Source organism: Cyanistes caeruleus, chromosome 1 (genome assembly GCF_971803275.1).
Source record: "Cyanistes caeruleus chromosome 1, bCyaCae1.hap1.1, whole genome shotgun sequence".
In the NCBI taxonomy this organism is placed as follows: Eukaryota; Metazoa; Chordata; class Aves; order Passeriformes; family Paridae; genus Cyanistes; species Cyanistes caeruleus.
In genome coordinates this window covers 80,776,242-80,788,015 of record NC_141701.1, presented here as the reverse complement: position 1 = coordinate 80,788,015, position 11,774 = coordinate 80,776,242, and the positions used below count along the sequence as shown (strand labels likewise).

Below are 11,774 nucleotides of genomic sequence, written 5' to 3'. Positions count from 1 at the left end.
AGAAGGCAAACAAACAACAATAACTACAGCATTAGCAAGAAAACAGAGCCTGGGACCCCATGACAGCTTTCTCGGCTGAGACGGGAAGGGATGGAGGAGAGGCTTTGTTTCACAAACCCCTCGGGCAGTCAGTCCCGGTGCTCCTGCAGGGCTCTGAGGAACACCCAGCTGGAACAGCAGGGATGAGCTGAGATCCTGGGCTGGTGCCTGAGGTGTATCAGCAGGGATGAGCTGAGATCCTGGGCTGGTGCCTGAGGTGGATCAGCAGGGATGAGCTGAGATCCTGGGCCGGTGGCTGAGGTGGATCAGCAGGGATGAGCTGAGATCCTGGGCCGGTGGCTGAGGTGGATCAGCAGGGATGAGCTGAGATCCTGGGCCGGTGGCTGAGGTGGATCAGCAGGGATGAGCTGAGATCCTGGGCTGGTGGCTGAGGTGGAACAGCAGGGACGAGCTGAGATCCTGGGCCGGTGGCTGAGGTGGATCAGCAGGGATGAGCTGAGATCCTGGGCCAGTGGCTGAGGTGGATCAGCAGGGACGAGCTGAGATCCTGGGCCGGTGGCTGAGGTAGAACAGCAGGGATGAGCTGAGATCCTGGGCCGGTGGCTGAGGTGGAACAGCAGGGATGAGCTGAGATCCTGGGCCGGTGGCTGAGGTGGATCAGCAGGGATGAGCTGAGATCCTGGGCCGGTGGCTGAGGTGGATCAGCAGGGATGAGCTGAGATCCTGGGCTGGTGGATGAGGTGGAACAGCAGGGATGAGCTGAGATCCTGGGCCGGTGGCTGAGGTCGATCAGCAGCTCCACGGCGGTGCCTGGCACTGCCACACGTCCCGGCAGGACAGGGGGTGCGAGGCCACCAACAAAGAGGGAAGAAGGAGAAGAAGCAGCAGCTCCGTCTGGGTGATGGCAAAATTCCCCTCTCCCCACAGCAACAGCTCCCAGCAAATTATTCTGCTCTGAAGCTGAAGACACTAGCCAGCCCCAGCTGCTCCTGCCCTCCCTTTTTCCTGTCCCCTTCCCCCCGGGCCCAGCCGAAACCCCTGTGTTTCTCCAGCACCCACCAGGTACCCGCAGTCCGGTTTCCCTGTAACTAATGGGTAAAAATTCCACAGGTGAGCCAGAACTAAAGGAAGGACACCCAACCCCCAACACCACCCCCTGTTTGGGCTAATCTTAAAAAATGCAGTCTTCCTCAAAATTAAAAAAAAACTTATTTTAGAATGAAAAAAATTTTTATAAAGACACCCTAAAATACAGCATTATTTTACAAAAATTCCTAATAAACATTTTTGACATTTTCTAAACTCTCCGTTCTGGTTATTTTTTTAAGACCAAACAGAAGACACATATGACCTAATTTAAGTCTTTCTGGAACCATTTTCCAATTCGTAAAGAAGTTGTAAGTTTTATGTCTGTCTTCCAAATCATTTGTTTACAAAAAGCATGCACTCATCTTGCCATATGCTATCTGTATTCCTAAAAGACACCTCAAGAAATCTCTAAATTCTCCAAAATAGCTACATTTATGCAAGATATACTCTTATTTCTCATTCAACTATTTTTTTTTTTTTAATTGCAGGGAAAAAGTGTCATTTCAGCAAGACCTATTCTGTTGCTATGGGCTTTTGACCTAAGTAGTGGTAATCTAGAAGTTTGTAGTCCTGATTTACTTTTAAATGTCAGAATTTATATACAAACTTTTTTTTTCCCACAACTAGCAAAGAGTCCTGTTACTCCTGTGAATTTGTATGTAGCTCAGTCAGATAGAAAAGAAGATGTTAGTAGTGTCTGAAGAAGTGTTTTTCTGTGTGGCCCCATAGGTTAGAAAACACAGATGGAGTATGAAATACAGTGTAATCCTTTGTAAGGGTTTTGGATGGGATAGAGTAAGATTTCTTCTTAATAGCTGGTGTGGGGCTGTGTTTTGGATTTGTGTTGGGAACAGGTTGGTAAAACAGGGATGTTTACATTACTGCTGAGCACAGCCAGGTAAAAAGCCAAGTTTTTCTGCTTTTCACTCTGTCCCACAGCAAACAGACTGGGGAGCACAAGAAGTTGGAAAGGGGACACAGCCAGGACAGCTGTCTACTACCATAACATATGATGTCATGCTCAGCATATACAGGAGAGGCTGGTGCTGGGGGCTACTGCTTGGGAACTGGCTGGGAATTAGTTGGTTGATGGTAAGAAATTGTTTCAATTTGCATCACTTGTCTTTCCTTGGATTTCCTTTTTCTTTCTGTCTTTTTGTAATAGTAATAATCATCATCATCATCATCATCATCATAATCATCATCCCCTGTGTTTTTCTCAACCCATGACTTTTCTCACTTTTACACTTCTGATTCTCTACCTTCCCACTAGGGTGGAGGAGTGAGCACTGTCTGTGTGGTGTTTAAATGTTTTCTAGGGTTAAATGCTGACAGTATTAAACACAGTAAAAATTTGCACAATTCAAAATAATAATTTACTTATAAGAACATGGAATGCAATTGTCTGGTTTTGTATTAAGCATCTTTTTCTTCTGATAATTCTTTGATTAGATATTTTTAGATCAGTTTTATTTCTAAACAGAAACATTGAATTTTGCTCTCTTTTTATATTAGTGAGTGATTGAACATCCAGGGTTTCTTCACCCCTTATGACATTCCAATGTATTTGAGAGAATCAGATTTACGCTTTTCTAGGAATCATGATTTACAAGGATAAAACACTTTGTGCAATAGTTGTTTTTTGCAAAGTGCAACATCTTCTTAAGAGATTATATTAACCAAAGTGATAGGTATTGTACTAAAGGGAAGAGACATTACCATGATGCCTGATAATAGAGATCAAGAAAATGCTTCTGGGCACTGTACATCTAGCATGGTTTCAAAAGTCACCGTTTCTTACATTCTATTTTAAGTATTCATAACTGAATCACTTTTGACAAAAAATAAATGATGATAGTAAAAGACAGTTCTTTTTTCTAAAGGGTAATTAGAATTGGTGGAGCTTATCCAGTTGTCACTTCTGATTGTAGAAATCTTTTCTTGTTTTAGGAATGTGTATAATTGCCACAAGTTCTCAGAGACCCTTGAATTTTGGGATCTCTTCCCATTCTGCTTTACACCTGTCTATTGCTGTTGCTTCCCATGACAGGAATCCACCATCTGGACATACTTCAAGCTGCATCTGACAGCTTTGGATGTGCTTTGCTCCCCATGCCTTGAAAATGCCTAAACCTATGGTACTGAGTAAATTCTATTTTACAGAATGCTTCCCACCACATTCATTTAGGAAAAAAAAAAGGTATGTTGATGAGGCTGGAAAGTCTTAGGGGGCTTTCCTCTAATATTTAATTATGACAAGAATATTAACAGGGGTGTCATGTTAAGGGTTGCAGGTAAATGACTGGTTTAAGTGAATTCAGCTAACTGAGAAGGACATGGAACAAGACAAATCATGAGAAACTGCTGGGCATGATAGAAAACTCTAACTGTGAGAAACTTGCTGACTTATAGATGATGCTGTGAGGGGCTGCTGGGTATCACAAGTGGTTAAAGAGAAGCTATGGGAGAATTGATCCAACACAGATAGCTGGAGGAGAGAACTATGAAAAATTTTGGGAGCAGAGTCTTGCAAAGCGAGTCCCATAGGTAGGGCTGACATTGCCAAAAGAGCACTATCATAAATATTAAGTTTGTGTAGAGTTGTGACAAAACTGGGAATTATGGAAAATAGAGTAAATAGAGCAGGTTTCATAGCTAAGCAGATTGTGGCAGAGAGGTAAAACAATGGTGAAAATTAAAGTCAGGAAATGACAAAAAGAATAACAAGGTATGCATGTCATGCACTGGTTTAGTCTGGGCACACCAGTGGCAGCCTTGGGCATAACCAGTACCCTGAGCATAACCAGACAAACAGACTCTTTTTTTGCCAGCCACATCAAAAATGCCAGACTGCTACCCTGGTCACAAGGGCCACAGATGGTGGAGCAGATGCTTTCCAAGGTGAGCAAGTGGAACGCATGGATTGACAACTCAAGCATCCTGGTGTCTTCACATCAATGACTGCTGTGATGAGGTGGCACCTGTAACAGCCCACCACTTCATACCACACAGCAGCAATCCTTGCACAAATGTATCGACTATATTAAGACATAAAACTTTCTACTACCACTTGACAGAGAACATATGAGGGAGGAACAAAATGTGTTTGAGAATAGCAATGGATATAAACTGGTCAGTTCATCAAATACAATCTGCTGACATGAGCAAAGTCCATCACAAAAGTCAGCTGCTGAGATGACTAATGTGGGCCAGGACACTACTAATTCATGTGTCAGTGCCACTAGAAGAGTAACATCAAGGCTCCGCAAATATTTCAGGAAAGGGTAGTTTGAAACTGCTGCCACACAGAACAGTCATCATCACATCACATTAACTGAAACAGGAATTTTTTCTTGATGTGCATAATTCTGGCTTAAAATATCTTAAAATGCTTCCAGAACCACTGCATGTTTCGGTATTATTTCTAGAACACAAGCCAAGGGAAAAATTAAAAAAAAAAGTTTCACATCACCAGATTCACAATGTATATATATTTGGGGTAAGGTGTTACCACTCCATCATGAAAATAACTGGAGATTTGAGGGAAAGAATTGTGATTTTGGTTACTTTTTTTATTTTTTTTAATCAAACAAATTTCAGTAACCGCTTATTTATTTATACCCTCTCAAACTTTTCCATTCTCCAAAGAGATGCAAAGGTCCAGATACCTTTATTTCAACAGATATACAGTGATTAAATATAGATTGAGATTTTTTCTTGCTAGGTGGATTTAAATCCAAGGAAAATATGAAAAATAATTGCAGTACCTGAAGGCATAATGTTCAAATTTTTGTCCTTCTATATTAGTTTGCCAGCAATGTATATATTTAAACTACCAATTTTTTATCTCAAATTTTTTATTACATCTCCTCCAGAAAAATTAGTAGGATCAGTTGTAATTTTTCATCATAAAAGTTAAAAAAATTGAGCCATATTTTCTTCTTATTTGAATAGATTATACAGGTCTATTAAATGTATAGTTTTGTGTCTGAATGTTTTTGTTTCTGATTTTTGTTTGGGTTTTTTTTTTCTAACTTATAAAAAACACAAGAAAATAAAACCCATAGAAATTGTTTAAGGGCAGTGTATCCATAAATTCATGCCAAGAATTTACAGACAGAGAGATTCTGCCTGCTGACCCTGAAAGAAAATTTGATTAAGACATAAGGCACATAAGGCATTCAGGCAGACATCCTATAAGGATTTGTCAAAGAGTTGAAGAGCTCCACAATGATGTATTTGCTCGCTGCTACAACTGCTTTTGAAGTATGCACTCCAGTTGAGCCAAATGTCACCAACAGAGCAAATCCCATGTGTGCGTGTTTCTGTGTACACATATTCATACACACTGAGCAATAGGCAGGTTGAATACAGAATTCTGAGATTAATAATAGTGATTTTTTTTCTCAGAAAATTCATGGTTTTAAAGCAATACTGGTGAGAGCTATTAGACAGAGCTCATTAGGCAAATCTCCAGGTGTGAGTAACCATGATCAAACAGCATGTAAAACTCAAAGACTTTCCAACTTCTGAAGGACTAGTACAGTGTAGGACATGCTGAAGAAAAAAAATTCCAGAGACAAATAATAAAGAAGAGTCATGGAAACCTAGAATTGTTTACGACCTATAAGATCTAAAAGACCTCTAAGTTCATCAAGTCAAACCATTAACCCAGCACTGCCAAGTCCACCATTAAACCATGTACCCAAAGGCCACATCTACATGCCTTCAAAGTATCTCCAGGGGATGGTGACTCTACCACTTCCCTGGGCAGCCTGTTCCAGTGTTTGACAGCCCTTTCGGTGAAAAAATTCTACTAATATCCAATGTAAACCCCTCCTGGAGCAAACTGAGCACTTCCTTTTTTATCCTGTTCCAAGTTTCTTGGAAAAAGACACTGTTCCCCCTTCTTTCAATTAGTTCCAGGAAGTTACTCCTTTTCCCTAAGGCTAAACAACCCAGCTCCCTCAGCTAATCCTCATCAGACTTGTACCCTTGGCCCTTCACCAACTCTGTTGCCCTTGGTTGTGCTGGATACACTCCAGCCTCTCTTTCTTGCAGTGAGGGGCCTGAAACTGAACAGAATCACTGAATCACAGATTCACAGAATCAAAGAACTGACTCTGCTGGAAAAGACCTTTGAGATCCTAAAGTCCAACCTGTGACACCCCCTTTTCAACTAAATCATGGCACTGAGTGCCACATCCAGTCTTTTTTAAAATACCTCCAGGGACAGTGTCATTTGCCAAATTATAAACAAAACTGAAAGCTCACATCACAAAAAAAGTTCTGATACAAATCAAAAACCTACTATGTACTGATCAAGTTAATAAAAAAATGAGATTTACATGCTTTTCCTGTCTCCTGGTGTCCTGTCTGCATCTAGTTATTTGTTGCTATAGTTTCTGTGGTTTCTCTTTGCTATCCAAATACTTATTTATGCTAGTGAGAAATAGCCACTAGTTGGTGAGGATAGCAATTGTTCTAGGAAGACAGAGCATTATTTACTCCAGATTTGCCATCTGGACTGTCTGGAGAAAACCAAATAAGCTAACAATTTGTCAAGAGCATACAGCAAAACAAAAGAAAATGTCTGAAAGAAGGTGAAAGGGAAAGAACTGGCAGGACAAAAGTTGCTGCTGTAGAGCTTCATGAGCCTGACGGCTTGTTTTTGTTGTTGAAGTTCTGCGAGAAAATTCATTGTGATATCTCTGAAAAGTACTGCAATTTATAAACTACCCATGCTGCACAAGCCAGTCCTGTTATAGCCTAATAGATGGCTACTATAATTCCCCACTGTTAGGGGAATTATTTAGTCTAGTAACATATGATATATAAGAATAATGGAACTTAGATTGGGCCATATCATATGTTATCTTTCCATTTAATATCTTAAATAATACCCATCTTCCTGTGTTTTCTTACCCTTCAGATGTTAGTGGTCTTTTTTCAGCCATCCAATCTATGCACATTTAACTATTTTAATATTTCTCTTAAATTTTACCATCACCTCCCTGACTGTTTTTATTCCTCTTCTCTGAAATCTCTTCAATATTTTTATGGCAACTGTGTTTAATGCAGCATTTGGAATATTCTCACACTGCAGCAGAACAGAAAAGAAAATTCTCTGTGGCAGGATATCTGTAAGAATTTTCTGCCAAATTGTGTTAGCTATTTTTCCTACAATGACATGTTGCATTCTCAATATTAGCTTGCTGTAACTGTGACCACATTTCTTTCTTCATTATTGCTTCCTAGATTTATGAGGAGTTAATTTTGCAAAGACCCACATGATAGCCAGCACTGAGTATAGAAGTGTTGCACTCCATGACAACAGGCTGTAGGATGGGAAAGAAGTGCAGGCAGCGGCTACTGAGAGTAGAAATTAATTTCTTTCTTACATTCTGGAACTATTCAGGAATAATGAACACTTTTTTCTGTTTTCAGAGAATCATAGACTCATATAATTGTTATGGTTGGAAGAGATCTTCAAGATCATTCAATCATCTTGCCATAGGAAGGGACACTTTCCTCTAGAAGAAGGTGTTACTCAGAACCCCTTCCAGCCCAATCTTGAATGCCTCCAGGGATGGGGCATCCTTAAGTAGACACTCAGAAAGAGAATAAACTTCATATGTCAAATCCTAACTGAGCCTTTTTGTGATAAGTCCCTTCCTGTTCCTGGATGATGCCACTCAGCAGACAAAGCATCAGAAATCAGTTTCTAAAGAGAATTTTCCCAGATCTGCCTTGCAGATAAGTAAATTCTTCCATATTTCAAATACTGAAATTAATATTCAAAATATTGATGCCTTATCCTGGAAAAAAACTAGTCTGGAAATAAATTTTCATAGGCTGAACTTTGTCCATGTGAGGTCCTTTCCAATCTTGATCAGTATTTTTATATTCTATTTTACAATCTGAGTAATCTGATGAATGAAAAACTGCCATTATTGATCACTGAAGCTACAGACTGAGGTTATAAAAAGACTTCAGTGAAGAGAATGAATGAATTAGGTGCTCTGAAGGCTTTAGCAGATCCTCCTCAGTTTACTTATCCATTGCTTCAGTAATTCTCTCTTTTTCCCACTTTGATAGTGGAAATTGCACAGTTCTGACTGCTGTGGAGAGCCTTAACTTTTCCCCAAATCCTCTAACACCTGAAAAATATGTGTATTTTCTCTGTACTTCATGAGCCTCTCTTTAGTTACATCACTGTACTCCTAAGATTCAATTAGCACCTTTAGCACAAATATTCTTCTGCCAGGGCTCCAAGCAAAGTATCTCAGTGTTACATTCACATTATTTTTCAAGTGAGATCCTGACCATGCAATCTTGTCTTTGCAAAACCAGTGTAACATTATTTAATGGACAGTTCTGTTCTCAGTAAAATATCTATCCTTTCATTTGCCTTTAAGAATAAATTAGGTCTGGCCACAGATGAGGAGACAGTCAATTGCCAGATGCTAAATACCTAGCCCAAGGATATTGCATGTGTGAAAATGAAGCTGACTGGGCATGTTGCTCACACAAATCCTAGTGCTGTAGTTATCCAGCTCCTTCGGCTAACATTCACACTGCTGCAGGTTTATATATTCAGTGGCAACTTCTGTCTTCATTTTTCAGTTGGAATCCAAGTGCACCCCAGCTTATTTGGGTGGCAAACTGAAAGTACCTTGAAAATTTAATCTGTTGTAAGCCTCCGTTCCTTTCCAGACACAAAATAAGCAATGCACTGGTTTTTATTCTCCCTTGGATCCAGTTTTGCTGCAAATAAAAAAAATGAATCTAGAGTCACCTCTTCTGCAAAACAGATTTTAATCAAGAAGTGATTTGTAGCTGCATGTAGACAGTGTCAGGTAGAAGAGGGATTCACAGCATTCATCCTGTTCTACATATGGACGCACGACATGAACATCAGCTTCATGTGCTGATCCACAGCAGGCAAAGATTGCTGCACACAGCTGTTCTTCTGTGAAATGTTTGCACATCGAATGTGCACCCCGGTTGTCTTTATTCTGATTATAGGGAACCACCATTCAGTCCTTTCTGGGATGCTTTTCAGTGGAAGCTGGAGAAAAAAAGCTTCACCATTGCAGTCTTGGCAGGCTTACCCACTGTTTTTTGGTTTTTTTTTCGGGGGGGACAGGGTTTGTTGGTTTTATCTTTTTTTTTGTTTCAGTCTTTTTTATTTTTTCTTTGTTTTTTTTTCTTTGTCTCAAAGAGACACTTTGAAGCTTGAGGCATACCTTAGAATTGCTTATAGTGTCTCAAATATCTTTTAGCTCTTATGGACCCCACACCCCATCTCCAGTCTGTAAGGGGAATTTCTTTTAGGTCATGACATTTCTTTTTTATGATATATCAGAATGACATTCCTATACAATTTTGCTTCACAGGTGGTAAAAGTTACAGTGTGAGGTACATGCCTGCATCACCATGTTCTGGTAAAATTCTAACCCTTTTGAGATTTTGTGGGAGTTTTATCACTTATTTCAATAGAGTGATTTTGTCTTAAATTTCATCCTTTGCATTAACAAATACACTTTTTCAGCCACTTCTTTAATCTTTCTTACTGTGTTATATTTTAAGAGTATGAGGGAAGAGAGTAGATACATCAGGAGTATGTCTGAGAACTTAAGTCGCGTAGACTTACTTGTGATTTATAAAATGGTAAATGAAATACCACATTTTTACTCATTACCCTTAATCCTATTTCCAGGTAGTGATATGGACCATAGAAAGAGAAGTCTTATTAATGCAGGAATACAATTTAATTTCTCTAATATGCTTATATTTTATTTTTCAGTTTTGTCTGTGCTTTAAAGAATTTGCATCAGTAAAGAATTTAAGAATAAGCTTTATATTAAACCTGAACTTAACTATTTCATTATTCCACATAACATGTAAGCTTATGATTAACACTGGCTGAAGTCACTGACAGCCTAGAATATGCATACTTTTTTTTTTTTTTTTTCTAAACTGCAGCTCACCTCACAAAAATGGAATTTTGGAAAATTTGACATAAAATATGTTTGTTGATATTTCTCAGGTTTTGTTTAGGATTCAAGCTCATCCTTTGCATTAAAGTGCAGAAGTACACCTCACAGTCCTTTAACCTTCACAGTTACTCCCAACTTAATACTCTTTGTGAACTAATTAGTGTGCTGGTTTTTCTCTCTGCAAAGTCATTACTGAGGAACAGAGTATAACTTTCTCCTAAGGCAGAAAACCAGTAGTCATTTCCTCCTAAGTCACTATTTTGCAGCTCATCACTTCCCTTTGTTTACTATCTTCCATCAGTGGTTATTTCACATGATAACATTCACATTCAAGCCAATTTAAATTAATTTTGAGAAAATAGCTTTTATAGAATCTAGTATCAAATGTTTTCCATAATTAATTGCAAATGCCTACCATATTATGCTTTTTTTTTCCACCACTAATTTTTTAATTATATTAAAGAAGCAATCAAATTTATCTGTCAGATCTTTATTAAATTATTTTGCTGCTTATCTCTAAAAATATCAGGATGAATGTTAAGGCTATTTCCACAGTTTTTCCCTCTCCAGAGTGGAATTGGTATATGTAATGTAGTTATAGTGAAGGTAGCAAAAGAATAAAATCAATCACAGATGTACAGAGTTCAGATATTATAACAATTATTTATTGAAACAAGAAAACAATAAAAATATATATAGATAACCCAATTATTAGGACTTTCTAAATTAATTCTGGAGGTGTTTTCTGCTAAAAGCTTTTCCACTGATGTCTGGTAAACACTGAAGTCTTGGTTCTGCATCATGCCTGTTTCTCTGTAATGTTTGCATTTAAAGTTATTTTGTCCCTCATGAATGTGTAATGAGAAAGAATACAGGTTTTCTCTAGCAAGCAATAACCTAAAAGTTAAAATTATCATTGAGTTATAAATGTCTAGTGTATATTGGTATTGTGAACATTTAGACAGGGCAGTATGTGAAAACAAAGTAGAGATGGATGCATGCATAGGTAGCATCCATTCAGACTTTAGCTATTTGCAGTGCCAAAAGCAATTAGACTTCAGCAACCTGAGCTTGTTAGAGCCCACACAAGACATTTGGAGATGCCTGAAAGTAATCTCACTGCCAGAATTCCACCAGCCAGTGTTGTGAGGGCACCAGCTAGCGCAGGCATGACCACAGAGGGTTCAATTGCCTCCATGGATTTGAGAAATCAATAAACTTTGAAAACATAGGACACAATTGTTGGGAAAGAACATAAACGTATTGGCCCAGTGCCACCACCTCCTGCAGTGGCTGTGTGGTTGTAGCAGGTAAGTATACACATCAAAGAAAGCTGAAGAAAGCAGACTACAATGCTTGAACTGACAACAAAAATCTCACTTATATCACATTTTGTGAGGCTCAAAATAGTGAATTTAACCTTTCACTTCTTGATTCTCAAGGGCAATAAAACAGAAAACAAAAGCCAACCAACCAACCAAACAAAAAAAACACCACAGAAGCAAACCATAAGATTGAATATATGTTTAAAATCTTACTAATTTATCACCCGATATGTTTTGAATATTTTGAATATTTCCAAAATTAAAACAGATTTTTTTTTTAAGTTTTACAATGATGTCTTTCATAGATTACTACTGGTACTACTGAACCCCACTGCCATTTAGAAATTAACTAACATTT

At 38.7% G+C, this 11,774-nt stretch overlaps 1 long non-coding RNA gene across 1 annotated transcript; it reads left to right on the top strand.

Moving 5' to 3' along the window:
- Positions 1-284: 284 nt before the first annotated feature.
- Positions 285-6,441, top strand: LOC147655651 (uncharacterized). Its single transcript, XR_015279829.1, has 2 exons — positions 285-564; positions 785-6,441. It is a non-coding gene; the product is annotated as an uncharacterized LOC147655651 (long non-coding RNA).
- Positions 6,442-11,774: the final 5,333 nt, after the last annotated feature.